Raw genomic sequence first — 19,429 nt, 5'->3', positions numbered from 1 at the left:
ATCAACTTTATGTTATGTTTATGTTATTTAGACTGATGATATGATACCCAGTCATGATTATCGCCTTAAATTTTAGTAGCTTTTGATCTATGCGATACATGGATTAGTCAAGTATACGGGACGCAGTCAAAAGTCTTGGAGTAATAAATATTTCTTCAAATTCTAGTTGGCAGTTCTACAACAGCAAAGTAGACAATGAGCTATCCTTTGCAACTCCCCCACCCAATTTGATCACTGTTTTGTTCCGTCCTCCTTTCCTTTTAGTAACTCTAGGTTGTAAGCTGAAATGGGCTCTATTGACAGTCAACAACCGTTCCCGAATTTCGTCATCATAGCTCTTATAGCTTGTCTGATAGCTTGTGATTCTGGGCTCTAGATAGGAGGATTCTTAATTGTTCGGAACTGACCAGCGCTATTTCATGTTGTAGCTGCTTTCTTCCTACGTACCAATAATAATATTCTTCAGGGGATTGTGAATATTTGTCGATACTTAATTTCCAAGATACCTGATTATCAAAAGAGATTGTAGGTGATACTTTATTCGAACCCGGAACACAGTGTCATTGGATAGTGATCTGAGCCTAAATTGGGCCCCTTTAATGTCCCTCCGCCTGAAGAGACTCAAGTTTGTTTGTTCATATCTTTCTGTGCAAACCAGATATTTCTGACCGTTCGTTCGTGTGACGTTGCCAGTTGGATAATCCGCGGTCGGTTGTCATTGGTAATTTGTGGCTTTCGTATAAGGCTCCAAATGGCCGAATTTATTGCATTCCTCATGCAAGTTATGGGAACCGGTATATCGATTGAATAGGAGCTGCATTCTTACTTGGGTGTTAAAATCTGTAAGTATGATTTTGATGTTATACTTGGGTCAGGTTTGGAGGGTTTATTCCACTACCTCGTAGAAGGTATCCTATTCCGATTCTGCATTCTCTTTTGTAAGGGTTGACGGGGTTTCTATTTCGAAATTTGCTTTCCAGAAATCCAGTGCATAGCGGTTCGTTTATGTTTTCAAAACTGGTAAAAATATTTTCATTCTTTCATAATTCGCGGACTCCGAGCATAAGACTTATCAGATAACCACAATAATATGTGCAGTGGTGGCTCTTCTCCGGGAAGCTGGCACATGTTGTGTAACAGCCTTATATTGGTGCAGCGCTCAATCGGTGCACTGAACACACGCTCCACAAGTAGTAATCAGTCTAGCAAAAGCTGGGTACTTTCTATGAAAAGGAACATGTTTATAGAATGGTGTGTTTCCGCGTGGTTTGAACCAGATTGTGTCACAGTTGCAGGACATCTAAAGACGCAATGGGGGATTTACACTCAATACCGGCAGTTGACTATATTATGGTAACCCAACTACACTTACGAGGTCCATATTTTTTACACTTACGAGGTGCATATTTTTCTTCACGTATTTCCGTCCAATATTGCCATTGCGGGGGACAGCGATGTCAAATATATACGCGGAGGAATCCGTTTTGTCAACTAACAATACGTCAAGCTTATTGTCTGTTAAAACATGCCGGCCCCAATACATTAGCAGAAGTACTCTCTCCTTCGCGTATCGATAAATCGAGAATGTTCCTGCGGTAAGCTCACGCTTATATGCAAAATTCACCTTCCACACAGCATTATGCTTGTGCGTAGTGCGTCCGTGGCATTACAATGCAGTCAGAGATTAAATGGACGAGCGTTTCAAACGCCAAACCATACTACATTGGTCATTCCCTACCTCGTCATTATGAGCTTCCTGTAATCAGCTACCCGCACCGCCCTGGATTGCCCAGATAATTCCTTTGTGTATTGCATCCCACTTCCACATATTGATCCACCCGACTTTACCCCACTGGTATACCTTAACGTCAACTATGCACCTGCTTTCGATGTCGGTCAAGGTAGATTCATCCGCTCTACGCCAAAATTATGGTGATGGGATCTCTTCGCTAGCTTCACAAGTCGCAGGATTTTAGACAATCCCACCCAATCAAGCTTTTGATCGTCTACGTCATAGCTTGGGCATGGATATCAATGTTATATCCGGCATTGTGACGACCTTTGCGGATGGTTTAAATTCGACATGTGTCTAAGTGGGCTAAACATGCCGACTAGGCGCGACAGACATATAGGAAGGGCATCGGTAGCTCACGTTCTTCAGCAGTGGCTTGGCTTGGCTTGGGGCCTCTCCAGATTCACCAGTAGCATTAACGTAACCAGCCTCCCTTTCTTCCACTCTTCCTGGTAAGGATGAAGGAGAAGGTTCTATCAGGCAGGATTCAGCATGTAGCCAACCCTCCTTAGTGGCTGAAGTTCGCTTCTACCGAGCCTTTCTCTTCCACTTATAGGAATATTTGGGCTGTAATACCGCGGACGGGCCGGCCGTAGTCGGATTTCCAGTTTTTCCCAAGCTGAGGTTTCCTATACTTTCCTCTCTGAGTGGCTTTGCCGTAGGCACTAAATGCAAGCTTTCCATGGAAAGCATGTCTTCTACAGATTTCTTTGTAGGATAACATGAATTTGGTGAGCCCTCCTAAATCCGCGGCTCAGCCGCAACTTGATTGCTCATGACCGCTGTGACTTCTCACCACTTGGAGAGTTAAAATCCTTTGTTTCCTTGTTCATGTTTTTGGACACTCATAGGGTTGTAGTAAACTACTACAGGCTCTGGTGTCGGAGGGGAAGATATAACTGCATACTTTACAATGCGGTGGTCGACAATCATACTTTCGTTTCTTCTTCATAAGATTCGTCTACAACTCTAACACATGAAGACTCTATACAGGCACATGATGTTCCGCTCCAAATAATATAGTCAGAAAGAAGCTTAAAAGTAATGACAGGTCGAGACGTATTCCGTCCTTTCTCTAACGAAGAAGATTGAGTTTGAGCGGTGAAGTTACTCTATAGCAGGGGTTTTTTGAACTAAGTAATTCTCTTCCTCTACTCCTTGATGACAGCTGAGATTGTGTCGCTGCAGTAATAAAACGATAATTCCCTTAAATTGGGAAGCATTCGGCAAATCTTTAGCGCAACAAGGAGTGGCGAGATATTGTACTTGCTTCAATTTAGTAGTAACAGTGTATGATAAAGAAGTTCGTCTCCTCAGTCTATTTCTGAGCTACCGCAAGCGGAGCGTTGCTCTTCATGATTAAGGCGCCGAGATGACGAATCGCCTACGATTCGCCAAGCCACCAAGTCAGACCACTTGCGTCTTTTCTTCATTTGATGGGTGTGCATTTTATATTGCCAGATGTGAGTAACTTCCTTAGTGGGTAATCTGCTAGGCCACAAAGTTTTTACACTTTCCGTACCTGTCCCCTGAGACGCGATAATTCTTTGTAATTCTCTCAGATAAATCAACAATTTCAGGGACTTGGTATTTTGGCTTTTTGAAGAGTAGTTCGGCTTTAACAATATTTTTGCTGAATTTCATACTTACGTAAGCCAATATTCTCCACAATCGCTTTTCCTGAAAACTCATTGGAAATAGAAAATGTTTAGGTGAAAAATCCTCAATATCATAACAAAGAGACAGCCTTCGAAATGCGTTGGAAATTTCCACTTATTGGTATTTTCTTTCTTCCCAATTTATGAACATAAAGCTTGCAAAAAATGAACTCTATTCATCGTCTCTATCCCACTTTTTCAAGCGCTGTCCCCGCCTCATACGCACATATAAATATCTATATTGCTTTCAGAAGTAAGGACTGAATTTACCTTTCAAAAAGAGGAAACAGTCAATAACCTGAATGGGCCAACTTATCACTTTAATATACATCAGATACTTGTGAATGATTCGCAAAGTTTATCAAACAAAGAGTACCTACGAAAAGGTACATATTATGTTGTCTCCATATTAGATACATTAATCCTGTCCCAGGCATACAACTTTATGAAGTATACTTGGATGACTTTGATGACAAACTCCAACTACCCCAACGATATTTGTATGAAAAAGATAAGGAATAAGGAATAAATAAAAATGGAAGATTGATGTGTGTATATTCCTTTGAATTCATGCCATTCAGTGCCGAATGCCTCAAAAAGGTAGGAAATCTGTATCTAAAGCGGCATTATGCCCAGCATGTGTCGTTATCTATGACGAACAGAATTCCTTGGAAGCTAATAAAAGATATGTGTTCAGTGATGGAACTTTTCGTATGTACGAGATACAAGGACTTATGAGTAAGGCAGATTGCTATCTATTTGATCCAGTGACCATAAACCATTCGTTAATAATGACTGACGGATATTACTTTTTCTATGGAAATTATCTATTATGTGGGCAAATTGAGGATATTTGTTTTTTCCTTGTTCCTATGATCTCATTTAGCCGTAAGCCAATTGAGTGGTCTATTCAAAGCTCAGAAGCTATTTTCATGCATTTCTCTCCCTCCCGTAAATCTGCTTGAGAGGATAAAAATTGACATTTTATTTTCCAATATTTCCAATCCCAATGATCCCGCAATTGACAAATATTGCTTTTATTCCTTTTGAATTTCTCCCATAAATTCATAATCGTTCAACATTTCTACAATATATGATAATTCAGCCAATAAATCAATATGGCACCATCTAAGGAGATCTCCGGATATCTCGATACCATAAAGAGCAATTCGTTACTTTCCCTTCGGGGAAAATAAGAAAATCCGCACAGACATTCTGCTAACATTTGCTTTCCTGATGACTTTTGAATGAAGACGAATCAACGATATCAGACGTTAGTCTTGCTCCATGAATGAAAGTTTAACTTGCATATTCTAGTGGCTTGGAAAACGGGGGAAAGGAAAATTCTGAATTTCAAGCGAATACTCGTCTAGAGTAAGAATTGCTTTCTCTGAAGTGAGGAATACCATATTCAACGGTAAAGAGACCATTTCGAAAAGTGATGTAGATTACAAGGATCTGGATGCGGATTTACGTTCGCAAAAAGGATATAAAGCAACTAGAGGTAAACTGAATGTTTGACAAGACAAGTTTTGAATTTCGAATTCTACTTCATCTGTTGAGCAGTCACGCAAATAAAGGAGTACGTATATGGGACTGTATAGTATTGTGCAATGAGTAGTAGTGCAGTTGTAGTTTAATCAACATATAATCGTACTTGGACTTGCCTTTTATAAACGATAGGCAAATGAACAGTTTTACGTCCTTTAGAACGAAATGAATATACAGTTTGGTATATTATGGAAAAATAGTCGCTTGGCGAAACATGGCTTCAAAGATGTAAAGAGAAAATAGGTTGTCCTTTGTGAATCTATATCAACTATCTACAATGAAAATCTATATAATCCCTGAAAAAATCATAAAACTACTTATACGATAATGGCAGTTCGAAGAAAACTGTGGGTTCAATCCCTGTTAGAAAATTCCTTTTGAAATTTAAAACCAAAAAAATAAGAAAGTTATCTAAAAGTGTCCTGAGTTTTAGACTTTTGCGTATTAACAAAACTTTATAAAATTTGGTTTCTTGTCCCACTGTCACTGTCACGACTTTGGTAGACATATGCAGATTATGAAACCCCACGCATACCGTTATTGGTATTATTTTGTGTTGAGTTCCGAGGAGTGCCCGCACAACACAAGAGAGGGTCCAAAATGTTCTTCTTGCCGCATCAGGAATTAGGTGAGAAGTCTCGGCTAGTACTTTATAAAGCAGATCAGACCATATTTGACATCAGTTGAAAAGTAGGGGAGAAGGACGTTAAAAGACTACAAACAAAAAGTGATAAAAAACTAATTTGTGCAAAATATAGGTCGCATTTGAAGAATAATGCGTAAAATTTTCATGAAGAAATATTAAAAAATAAGTCAATCATCATCATAAATGGCGCAACAACCGATATACGGTCTTGGCCCTGCCTGAGTGAGGAACCCCAGACACCCCGGTTTTGCGACGGGGTTCGCCAATTCGATACCCCTAAAAGTTGTCTGGCGTCGTCAGGATCTGCCTCGTCTTCTTTTTCTACCATAGATATTGCCCTTATAGACTTTCCGGGCTGAACCATCCTCATCCATACGAATGAAGTGACCGCTCATAGATTTGGTCATTATGTATTCTACGGAATCGTCCATCCTCCAAAATTCTTGGGAAGATTCTTCTCTCAAACGCGGCCAAGAGTTCGCAATTTTTCTTGCTAAGAGCCCTGGTTTTCGAGGAATGCATAAGGACTGGAACGAGCGAAACAGTTTTTGTAAACTGAAATAGGCGTGCGCGGATTTCATTGTCATAGCTGTCATCGGTTGTGATTTTCGGCCCTAGATAGGATAAATTTTCGGCGGTCTCAAAGTTGTAGTCTCCTATCTTTATTCTTCCCATTTGACTAGTGCGATTCGATGTTGTTCGTTCTTTTCTTTTGGCGCTGACGCTGTCACCATGTACTTCATTTTACCCTCATTAATATTCAGCCCCCCCCCCCCCCCCGCATTTACATCTGTGCCGCGAATCACTTTCTCCAGGGCCAGGTTAAAGAGGACACATGGTAAGGTATCCCCTTGTCTTAGATCGTTGTTGATGTTGCATGATTCTGCTGCACATTGGTCATGATTAGCCTAGTCAGTTTTATCAATTTCGTTGGGATACCGAATTCTCTCATGACCGTGTACAGTCTTACCCTGGCGATGTTATCATAGGCGGCTTTAAAGTTGATGAAAAGATGGTGCAACTGATGTCGATATTCCAACAATTTTTCCATCGCTTGCCGCAGAGAGAAAATCTGATCTGTTGCTGATTTGCCTGGAGTGAAGCCTCTTTGGTATGGGCCAATGATGTTCTGGTTGGTGGCAATGTAATAACTCTATAATTGCTGCACTGTGTGATATCTCCCTTTTTATGTATGAGGCAGATAATAGTTCGTTGCAAGTCGTTAGGCATTGATTCGCTGTCCCATACCTTAAGCATCAGTTGATGAACTGCTTGGTGTAGTTGGTCGCCTATATATTTAACCAATTCGGCTGTAATTCCATCGGCTCCTGATTTTTCTTGGCGGAGGTAGCATTTGTCCGTCGTCTTCAGTTGGCGGGACCTCCAACTCGCCGATGTTCTGGTTGTTACGCAGTTCATCAAAATACTCAACACATCGCTCCAATATGCCCATTCTCGGGAATCAGATTTACTTCTTTGTCTCGGCAGGATGAGGATCGAGGTGTGTAGGGGTTCACCTTGATGACTTCTTGGTAAAACTTGGCACCTGGTGCGGTTGCTCCCTGTATTTTTCTAGTTCACAGACCTGTTGGTTCTCCCAGGCTTCCTTTTTCCGTCTGCGAAGTCGCTTCTCCGCTCGCCGGAGTTCGTGATAAGTCTCTGCGTGTGCCCCCGTTCTTTGAGAATGCAATATTACTCGGTATGCAGCACTCTCCTGTTCCGTTGCTAGCTTTCAATCATCGTCGAACCTGTCGTTCCGACTTTTCTTGCGGCTGGGGCCAAGTATGTTAATAGCCATATCAATGACAACGTTCTTCAGGTGGTTGTGAAGATCATTTGTTGATCTCCAGGACATCTGTTAGCTGCGATTATGGCGGCATTCATTTCCCTCTTATAGGTGTTACAGAGGGCTGTGTTGTCCTGTGAGGAGTTGCCAGATCTCCCATCAGGCGCGACCCCAGGTGGCGGATAGGGGCATACCTATTGATGTGTAAATATGTGTTCATGCACTTTTCTTTTCTGACTGTGTATGGGCTAGTGTTTGCTCATCTCTGGTGCGTGGACCAAAATGGCTATGGGAAGGATACCCAGAACATAAAACCACCATGGAAGACGAGAGAAGGAGTAAACTTACGGTGCAGGGGCTCGGAACCCCAGTACCGGCGGCTTTTGGGAGTGAGCAAGCGGGCTCCCGGCCGTCGATATCCCTCGACCGCAGTGCCTCGGTGGTGGACAACTTGGCCACCGTTGCATCTAATGCTACAAGTGTTTCAGATTTGGAAAAGGATGTGTTCAAGCGAAGTACCACTCTACCAAGGACACCAGTAACAAAACCGAGGAAGGGTGAATTGAAAGCAGATCGTTGGACAACAAAAACAGCAACAACATCGACCGCACATATTCAAAAGGAGCAGCAACAGGAGGTACTCCAGGACCAGGAAAAGGACCCATTCAGAAGAAGTTCGTCAACTTTGAGATCTCCGCCAATGCCAAACATCAAAAAAGATAAAACGGAGGGAAGGTCAATGAATGCCAAATGTGAAGGAGTATTTAAATGTAGTAATCTGGTTAGGAATCATCATGGAGAGCAGAGCCCTGAAGCAGAGGAATTACCCTTCACACAGCTTGGTGCAAAAATAGTGGAGCTGTCTGAGTTCATCAAGGACAAGCACAACGTCCACCAAGCCATAAAAAATATGGTGAGAGCAATTAGAGTGCTCTACAACAAATCGCAGCAGGAGGAACAAAATTCCAAGGGCAAATCGAAATCTGTTGCCCCAACAGTGTCACAAGCGACCCAAGTGACACCTAATCGTGTTGCAATCGGCCTGCCACCAAACAAGAGAGTGCGGGAAGGAGATGTGGATCCTCTGGGAAGTCAACAGGCGCCTAAGAGGAAAAAAGCCATGCAAACAGTTCCGAAAAACGGAACTAAAGGCACCGAAGAGAGAAAGCAGGTCCCCCAAGTGCGAACTCCGGCAATCGACTCGACGAAATCCAAGGGGAATGAAAAAGGTGGCTGGACCAAAGTAGTTAGGAAAAAGGCGAAGAAAAAGGCAAAAGTGCGGATTCGCCCAGAAGCGATTGTAATCTCCAGCAATGGAAGTTTGTCTTACGCGGAGATACTGAAAAAGGTCAAAGCTGACCCCGACCTAAAAGATCTAGGCGGAAATGTCAGCAAGATTCGAAGGACCCAAAAGGGTGACCTCATGTTTGAACTGCAAAAAACCAGCTTGGGGAAAACTGATGGCTTCCGAGCCCAGGTTAAGAGCTCACTTGGGGAGAATGTCACAGTACGGACCCAAAAACATGAGGTCTATATACAGTGCAAGGATCTCGATGAAGTGACATCCAAAGGAGAAATTTGCACTGCCTTGATGGAACAATTCAAGTTGGAGGAACTTGCCGAAGAGTCCATTGTGAGTTTGCGGAAAGCCTATGGCAATACTCAGACGGCCACATTGCGATTGCCAGTGGACGCCGCGCAGAAGTTATTGGCGGCCGGGAAGGCTCGAATCGGATGGGTTGTTTGCCGTCTGAGAGAGCAGATTTCTCTAAAGAGGTGCTTCAAGTGCCTCGCCTTTGGTCATTTTGCGAAGGCATGCACCAGCGGCATTGATCGGTCCGATCGATGCAGAAGGTGTGGGGAGAAAGGCCATATTGCCAAAGCGTGCAATAGGGACCCCAAATGCTTATTATGCGAAGGAAGTGAGGGACGGGATTACCGGCATATTGCCGGAAGTGCTAAATGCCCGGAATTTAGGAAGGCGCTGACTTCAATGAAAAAATGAGGTTTATTCAAATAAACCTCAATCATTGTAGGGTCGCTCAAGATTTACTCGAGCAGACCATCTACGAATCCAAGGTGGAAATTGCCATCATTAGCGAAACCTATAAAAACCGTCACGGTGGCGTGTGGGTTATAGATTCGTCTGGTGGAGCGGCGATATGGGCATGCGGTCGACAAGCCATCCAATGTACTGGGAATCAGACATACAGTGGCTTTGTGTGGGCGAAAATAAACGGGGTATATGTGTACAGCTGTTACGCCCCACCAAGCCTCACACTACCCGAATTCGAGGAAATGCTTGACAGCCTTGTTCTCGACGCAGTCGTAGTCCAAGGGTGATAGCTGGTGACTTTAATGCTTGGGCCCGTGAGTGGGGTAGCAGAGAGACAAATGCAAGGGGCCGTAGTCTATTAGACACTTTCGCACAGTTGGATGTCGTTCTGGCCAACGAAGGATGTGTAAACACCTTTCAGAAAGGGGGGTCTACCTCAATCGTAGACCTAACTTTTGTCAGCCCTGCACTGGCACGTGGTATGTCTTGGTGTGTCAGCAACCACTACACCTACAGCGATCACCAGGCAATTTTCTTTGGGCTATGGGTGGAGTCATCGGGCATAAGATCATCATGCCCGAAACCGAGAAAGATGTCAGGCTGGTCCGCTAAAGCTCTGGATGAGCAGACCTTCACGGAGGTGTGGTTAGACCAACCTAATAAAGCAGGCGCCTCTACGGAACGAGCTGTCCATGTGGCCGAATGCATCGCCAAAGCGTGTGACGCGTCCATGCCGAGGAGGTGCTCATTCCCCAGTAGAAGACCAAACTACTGGTGGAATGCTGAACTGGCCAGCCTTCGATCAGCCTGTCACCGAGCCAGAAGAGCGGCTCAAAGAGCGGTAGGCAGAATTGACCAAGGGCAAAAAGAGCACGCCTATAAGGAAGCCCGCAAAACCTTCAAGCTCGCCATCCAACGGAGCAAGAGGGAATGCTTTAAGGAGTTCTGTTTAGAAGCGGACGTAAACCCGTGGGGGAGCGCCTATAGAATCGTGATGGGGCGATTCAAAGGCCGATCATCTCCGCAGATCACGTGTCCTACAATCTTGTTAGAAATCATCCAGGGGTTATTCCCTCAGCAAGAGGAGGGCGTAGACAGCTTCCAGCGACCTCTGAATGACACGACAATACCGCCAGTCACCAGTGACGAGCTGCTGGAGATCTGCACTAGAATAGGAGATAATAAAGCTCCGGGTCTGGATGGCGTGCCGAATAAGGCCCTTAAGCTTGCCGTGAAATCCAGACCGGACATGTTCGCTGAGTTGTTCGAAGCGTGCATGTCCGAGGGGATATTTCCTACATCATGGAAACGACAGAAGTTGGTGCTACTGCCTAAGGCTGGCAAACCACCAGGTGAGCCAACCTCTTACAGACCTATTTGTCTTTTGGACACTGTGGGCAAAATGCTAGAGCGAGTAATCTATAATAGATTACTCCCGGTTGTTCAGAGCCACGGAGGTCTCTCAGATCGGCAGTATGGGTTCCGTAAAGCCAGATCAACCATTGATGCCATCAAAATGGTTACTGGCTTGGCCGAAAATGCAATCCACGGAAGGGGCAGTACTAGCAAATACTGCATAGTGGTGACCCTGGATGTGAGAAATGCATTCAATTCGGCCAATTGGAACCTAATACGGGAATCTCTGGCGAAGATTGGTGTTCCCGCTTATCTTCCAGCTATTATCAACAGCTATTTACAAGAACGGAGGCTTTGGTATGACACCGATGACGGACCCCAAGAGTACGTTGTCTCCGCGGGTGTCCCACAGGGCTCCGTACTGGGCCCACTGCTGTGGAACATCATGTACAACGATGTTCTTAATCTTCCCCTTCCGGAGGAAGCCACGGTGGTGGGCTACGCCGATGATATAGCGCTGGTTGTTGTCGCAAAGCATCTCGAAGATGCTGAGTTATACTCATGCGAAGCGATCAATGCTGTTAAGGGTTGGCTTGAGAGTTCTGGTCTGACACTTGCGGAAGAAAAAACGGAAGCGGTCCTTATCACCAAGCGCCAAAAAAGAAATTTTGCCCGTATTCAAATTGGGAATCATATCATCACTTCTAAGCCTGCGATCAAATACTTGGGAGTGATGATAGATGGGAAGCTTAGCTATAAAGCACATGTGCAGTATGTCTATGACAAAGCATCCACTGCGAGTGTGGCCCTGGCAAGAATGATGCCGAACGTGGGAGGGCCACGGCATGCTTCCAGGTTGCTTATAGCGAGGGTAGTGAGTTCGATCCTGCTCTATGCAGCTCCAGTTTGGGGAAAGGCATTGCAGGTTACATTTAACGGTAACAAACTGAGTTCAGTCTACAGAAGAACAGCCTTAAGAGTGTGCTCGGCATTCAGGACTGTCTCAGATGATGCAGCATTCGTCATTTCTGGAATGATGCCCATTGACATCTTGGCAGACGAGATGACGAATATATATAATGCGAAGTCTATCTCTCTTTTATCGCAGACGAAGAACGCCGAAAGGGAGAGATTGTTAAATAGATGGCAAGAGCGTTGGGAACGCTCGGGAAAGGGCCGGTGGACACACAGGCTCATCCCTGCCATCAAGGAGTGGTTGGAGAGACAGCACGGTGAGATTAATTATAATCTTACTCAGTTTCTCACGGGGCATGGAGGATATCGCCAGTACCTGTTCAGGTTTAAACTGGATACCTCACCCCATTGTCCAAACTGCGATGGAGTCCCAGAGGACCCAGAGCATGTATTCTTCCACTGTCCAAGGTTTGTGGAGGAAAGGAAGAGCCTAGAGGAGACTCTAGGAGAGGTGCTTGTGCCAGAGAATGTGGTGCGAAGAATGCTAACATGTCAGGAAGACTGGAATGCGATCAACTCCATGGTCGTATCTATCCAGAGCAAACTGCGAAAGGCAGAGGAGATCAGAAAAGCGCGGTTACGTACGCCGCGTAGAGACGAAAGGAGACGAAGCTAAAATGAGCTGACTCCGCCCTGTGATGTAATACTGTACGGTGGTTCCACGGGGCTCGGAGGGAGTCGGGGGTGGTTTTAGTGGGTAAGAATCCCACACGCTGGCGTGTCCAGGCCAGTGTCTTTTGAAGATTTCCACCTCCTCGAAAAAAAAAAAAAAGAGGGCTGTGTTGTGATTGGCTTCAGTATTCACTTGATTGCCAGGTGGGATTGTAGGTGGTGTTGTAATTCAAGTTGAAGCACCATGCCAACGAGATAGTGATCCGAGTCTATATTGGCCACCCGATATGTTTTAACATTCATCAAGGCTGAGTGGTGGGGCGTTCGGTCAACACGTGGTCAATTTGGTTGAAATTGATCCCGTCTGGAGAGGCCCACATATGTTTGTGGACCGCTTTTCACACATAGCAGGTACTTGCAAGAACCATTTCGTGCGAAACTGCTAACTGAATAATCCGCAGTCCGTTATCATTGATATCGCTATGTAAGCTATGGGAGCCCGCGTATCGCCTGAATACGGGCTCCATCCATACTTGACTGTTAAAATCTTCAAGTATGATTTTGATATCATACTTGAGACAGGCTTCGAAGGTCCGCTCAACTGCCGCGTACATTTTTCTGCGGCTCTGCAGTCGGCTCTGTAGGGGTGTGAGTGTTAATGAGCCTTATATTTCTCAATTTGCCTCGGAAGCGCAGAGTGCATAGCCTTTCGCTAATATTTTCGGGTTTCATTTTTTGGCTAACTAGGAAATCTACTCCGAGCACATGGTTTACTGGATGGCCGCTAAAATATATGATTTAGTGGGTCTTCTCCACGGAACCGGTCCCTGTCCAGCGATATAACACTGCTATATTAGCCTTATATTGTGACAGGGTATCGGCTAGCTGCTGAGTAGCATTCGGTCTGTACAAGAAGCGCACGTTCCACGAGAAAATGCGCAAATCGTTATTCCGTCGCCCGCGAGTTGGTCGTTTTAAAATCCATTCTGTCCGAGGCTCCTTCCATGGCTTCATAACATGAGTTTTCCGTGTAAGCTTGTTAGCCCTACCCAACTCCTAACTTGGAGGACCAGTTGGTACAATTTGTCCCGTTTTTAGGCGCGGGAGACTCGCCTTTATCCTTCACCGTCTGCAGTTTTTCATTAAGAAAGAACTAACAGCGATCAGCACGTGGAGGTGGAGACAGGATTTGATAGTAGAGCTTTTGGTGTTGGTTCAGCAGTCATTTCCCAGGTTTTATGTTCCATCCTAAGTACCAATCTACGTTTCGCCCTGACACCTATACTACCCTTTGGCCGCCCAAAGTTGTCGCTTCCGTACAAATTCACGATGTAAGTATCACACGAAAGTGGATATTTTCACGTAATATATGTGTTTATTACGCGCCAGGTGCCAATGAGATAGATGTCAATAGATAGATGTCAATTCAAATATTTTCATAAAAGAAATACCCAAAACCTTTCCAACCTGAAGCGTCCATCTTCCGGTTTCCCGAATTGTTTTTCTTATATAGTGGATGGATAATACGTCCTTGCTAATCATCAAATGTTGATTTGATATCGTAAATCATAAATATTAGCTAATGGCGTGCTGGTGTTTTGTGCAGCTGATCGTTCCTTTCCCCTTTCCCCCTTCCTTCTCTCTCATAACCATTTTCATTTCCTCTCCTTCTCCCCTCTCCTACCCACATTTACATTTGCGATCTACAAGAAACTTGTTGGTCCGGCGCCAAAAGCGGAAGAGGATGGCGGACGCACTATATAGTCGATTTTCCGGACACCTCTTGAACTTGTGAATACATGGTTCATCAAAACACTATGTCATCTTCCTACATTTTATAGTGGGGATAGTAAAATGCAAATCGACTTTATTCTCATAAGACCTCACCGTCACTGACTGCAAAGCCGTTCCCTATAAGATCATCACACCTCAACGTCGTCCGTTGATTGCTATCTTGCAAATGAAATCACCGATGAAACAGCGTAAGAACGCCCCGGTCGACGCGTATTAAATATTGTTGGTTTAGTGAGAAGAAAGAAGAAATCATCTCACTTACGTGATTACCAACCACTAGGAATGTGGAAGAATTGTGGAACCAAGTAAAAGAAACGATCCATAAGGCGAGCTATGCAACTCTCGGGGTCACCAAACCAGATAAGTAGTTCATCAATTGAGATAGTTGGCTTTGGAATGACGATGTTTGAAATAAAGATAAAGAAAGAAACTCTGACTCGGACACTGTTAGAGTGCTTTGAAGTCCTATTCCCGAAGCCAACACGGTAAAACGGTTCCATGGTGGAACCGAGAACTGCAAAGACTCAGGAAATCAACCAGACGACTTTTTAATCGTGCTGGCAAAAGCAATAAGGAAGATGACTGGTTAGACTTCCGGAACTCACAGCGTGAATAGCTGATATCATTTGAACACTTCAAAGCAAAAGCACATGGAATGGACGGCATCTAACCAGCGATGCTAAAGAAGGGTATAGAACACTTAGAGCAACTTCGAAGGAATATTTTTCGAGGATGTCTTGCTCTGGGGTATGTGTCTTCTTCTTGGCAGAAAGTGTAGGTAGTCTTCACACCAAAGCCTGGGAATGATGACTATTCAAATTCAAATCATTTTCCCTGAAATGGCTGGAGAGACTGGTTGAGCGTCACATTCGCGAGAAAGCGGTGAGACCGCACCCACTAAATGAAAACCAACATGTTTGCCAACGTGGAAAGTCCTGTGAATCTGCTCTTCACTCTTTGGTTACAAAGATAGAGAACGCAACTTTAAAAAACCAGTACGCCATGTGGTGTTCGGGGACATTGAAGGGGCGTTTGATAATGTGCCCTTCCAAAACTTCTGTGATGCCGCCAAAGAGCATGGTGATGACGAAGCATTCACAAAGTCGATCTACGCTATGCTAACGCAGAGATTGCTGTGTGCTGAAGTGGGTGTTAAACGCTATGTAACAACGGGAGCGACAAAACTCTGCCCTCAAGAAGGGGTGCTATCGCCACTTCTGTGAAGTATGTTGATCGACTCACTACTATGCGGACTGCAAAATCTGCCAATACACGCTCAAGCTTATGCGGATGTTGTGGCTGTGCTAGCTGTTGATCGAGATTTCGGAACTGTCCGGGGAAAAACCCACAACGCGCCGTTGACTTGATGGACAGTTGGTGAGTTAATAATCGACTTTCAGTAAATCCAAATAAAACCACAATGGTATTATTTACAAAAAATAGGAAACTAAATTGCCTTTGCCTTCCAAATTTGGGGGGGGGGGGGGGGGGCGAAGCCTTCAACTATCGGAAGAAGCGAAATATCTGGGAGATACAAAAAAATTCTTTGGAACAAACATGTAGAGGTAAAGATGAAACGAACTCTCACGGCTTATGGTCTCTCTAGGCGAACTTTTGCCTCGACATGGAGACTTAGGTCTGAGGTAGTAATGTGGAAATATGTTGCTGTCATCAGACCGATGTTCGCTTATATATCCATAGTGTGGTAGGTTAAGGTGAAACAAATGAGTTTTTGCTGTAAACTAGCCACACTGCAAAGAACTGTGTTTCTGGATATCACCACTGCCATGAGCACGACAACCGGCGCAGCTTGGATTTGTTTATTCAGAGAACTGGAATAACAGCAGCTGATAGACTAATTCGATTAGATCTATGGGGAAACAATGGACGTGCGAGACGCAGAGCATTGGAAGAATCATTGGGAGGGCTGAATCTGGGTTTTGCAATGCCTTTCGATTCTTGGATCCCCCTACATCTGTTTGGTAAAAGATATGAAGTAATCTTTAAACGAAGAGAAAACTGGGATGAATCAGGAGAATTCGTGTCAGGATGTACTGACAGAACAAGGTTCTGGAACAGGTGTCTACCTCTCGAATAAAAACGAGAAGTGGGTTTTCCCTTGGGACAATATACAACGATCTTTCAGGCTGCAGTGAATGCGATCCTAATGGCGGCAACCTGGATAATTGATGAACGGTTGAAGGGTAGGCGCGTCAGGATCTGTAGCGGTAATCAAGCTGCATTGAGTGCGTTGAGCGGTACTTTGTTCACTTCAAAAATCATCATTATCGTTATTGTGAAATGAAATCTCGGATGGTTTAGCAAAACAGGGTTCAGTTTCCCCCATGCTGGGACCGGAACCAGCAATTGGGACGTCAGTAGCATTAGCTAATGCTGCTATCAAAAACTAGGAAGAAGCTTCCCATAATGACAGCTGGCTGAGCCTTAGTGCTGTTAAACACACCGAACTTTTCCTGTCAGAACCAAACAAACATACTACAAAGTTTATTCTGTAGAAAAGCAGGAAGACTTGCAGAAGTATTGTGGGCATTCTGACCAGTCATAATTCACTAGCTAGGCATATGTTCAAAAGAACGGAATCCACAGAAATATGTGAGTGCCCCGCCTATGGACGCATCAGACATCAGATTTTTTATGTTCATGTGCTACAACTGCAGGGAATAGCATCACATCCACTAACGGAAATCTTGCGATACATAAATGATTCCGGGATATTCGGTTAGACGAGGGAATCAAGCACAATTGGCCACTATGGTTTGAGTGCTCACACACACATCGGTGCCGGTGAACGTCACAAATTCCTCGAATCGTACATTTTACTGAAGGAAAGGTTACTTCGAAATTTTCATCATTCGTTTCTAACAACTTAAAATAGGTAGTGGTCGCTTCGAGGAGCCTTTCGATGTCACAAACTCCTAATATCGTGACTGCTCTTAGAAGTACAATGGGAGCATAATCAAATCGGCTCAGCTGTCACAGCTAGTCCGTAGCGTAGAATCTCTTTGGTAGCCAAGAAATTACTTACCGAATTTTCACAGCCTGGTCTAGCTAAAGCGGGACAACCACCAGGGAAGTTCCTGAGGGTTTCTCCCTCCTCTCCGCAACTTCGACAATGAGAATTGTAGAGTATACCGAGTCAGGTGGTGTGGTCCCCTATAGGTCAGTGTCTAATGTTCTTTAAAACCAAAGGAATACTAATGGACATAGAATCCGATAATGCAAAAGTGAAAAATGCTTCACAGTTTTCATCGCTGGACTTCGAAGTAAATGTGCATCTCCCTTTTAAGATAGTTATTAACCGGAATGCAGTAAGAAACATAAATGGAGATTAGTTTACAGTTTTAGCGGAATATGCTATCATTTGATGTTTTCTCTAAGTCTAAGAAGCTTTATCTTCTTCATCGTAAATACTTCTCTTGGCAGTATTTGCTTCCAGATTACAAATGTGGGTCTTCATGTTTGCCTTCCTATATTTGCATTGTTTTATTTATTACTATAATTAAATACTGTAGTCAAACAGAAATCTCTCCCATATTCTGTAATGATATCCCGACCAGCAAGACATATTTTCATAATTTGCTAAATCATTTGCTTCGACTTTATTATGTAGACGAACTGAGATGAAAGATTTTCCAGATTTCTTCACATCATTATCAACATTGTCGTTGCGTTGCCGTCGCCTTTGCCTTTCCTAAGAAAACTGTCTACTTGGATCATAAAAGTGCTTACTGAGTTGACATGATTTCAATTTAGCATATAAAGTATCTTACATTTATTATTTCTAATAACGTCTGCTGGGAGAAAAGTTCATATTAAACCCTCACATGAATGGCATCGCAGCATGCTTTTATCCATCCACATTGAGCTGAGTGGAATAATTCAGAATAGCAACCAGGCAGCTAGCGTAGCTGGTCCAGGGTGATGGGGAACCATCTAGGGTCGTCGAAGTTTTGTTCGACAACAATGCAGTACTCCAATGACGGCGTAAACATTTCAAGTCACCTTAAATTATTCGCGAATGAAAGCGTTTATTGAAATTGTATTGTTACATTTGGGAGACGTTTTGAGGTAGGTGTTACTGAGCAGCAGCTGAGAAACCTTACTTAATCTTAACCCCAATTAAAAGTACATACGTAATCCACTCTTAATTATTAACTTGCCCAGTATAACAAAAGAATCCTTACGAATAGCCGAAATTTGTCGTTGAGCCTTCTAAACCTGAAAATAAGCGAAATCTCCACTCAGTAGAACTATCTATCTCAAGACTATCTTCTAGCTACTTGGCAACACCAAGCAAATGTTTCCTATACTCGTATATATTTTCTTTCTTTTGCAAAATCGTCGGGCGGTTTATCTGAATGATTGGGGGCAACAATGGCAGCGTCTTTGTTTATAATGAATTGTGAAAAGCAAACAAATGCATGACACCATTTACTCAAAGTGGAGAATTTTCCATTCCAACTAAACTACAATGCAACGAATCTGGGCAACATGTAGATGCAATAATTTAAAAAACATTAACCTAATCATCTCCTATTTGAGTTTATTCAGAAATGTGGTGCACTCAGAATATAAATTGAATTTTTTATCGGAAATTCGAGCACTTACAATGTACAAAATTGACTCTTTTGATGACGTCCATTTATATTTAATCCAATAGTTACGGCAGAGTGGTATAGATCTATAATACATACACGAAATGAACTAGAGCTTTAGTGAATATACGAAGCAAAATATTAATTGATAAAAACATGAGATAATTTCGTCCTTTTTCCTGAAATATGAAATGATCTGGATTGCCAGGGTCTTTTCTGAGCTTGATCATCGACCGGCGCAAAGAGACGTAGAGATACAATCTAGTCTACCTCTTTTCTGAGCCTCGAGGATTTTATCCACAACCTGACGGAAAGTTCATATATTTCGTCGTCATGTAGGCTACGGAATCGTCCCTCCTCAAAAAATTCTTCGGTGGATTCTTCTCTCGAACGTGGCCAAGAGTTCGCAATTTGTCTTGCTAAAAACCCAAGTCTCCGAGGAATAGATGAGGACTGGCAAGATCATTGTCTTGTACAGTAAGAGCTTTGACCCTATGGTGAGACGTTTCAAGCGGAACAGTCTTTGTGAGCTAAAATAGGCTCTGTTGGCTGACAACAACCGTGCGTGGATTTCATAATCGTAGCTG

The sequence above is a fragment of the Hermetia illucens genome, chromosome 2 (assembly GCF_905115235.1).
Source record: "Hermetia illucens chromosome 2, iHerIll2.2.curated.20191125, whole genome shotgun sequence".
In the NCBI taxonomy this organism is placed as follows: domain Eukaryota; kingdom Metazoa; phylum Arthropoda; class Insecta; order Diptera; family Stratiomyidae; genus Hermetia; species Hermetia illucens.
The sequence above is the reverse complement of the archived record's forward strand: the minus strand, read 5'-3'. Positions refer to the sequence as shown.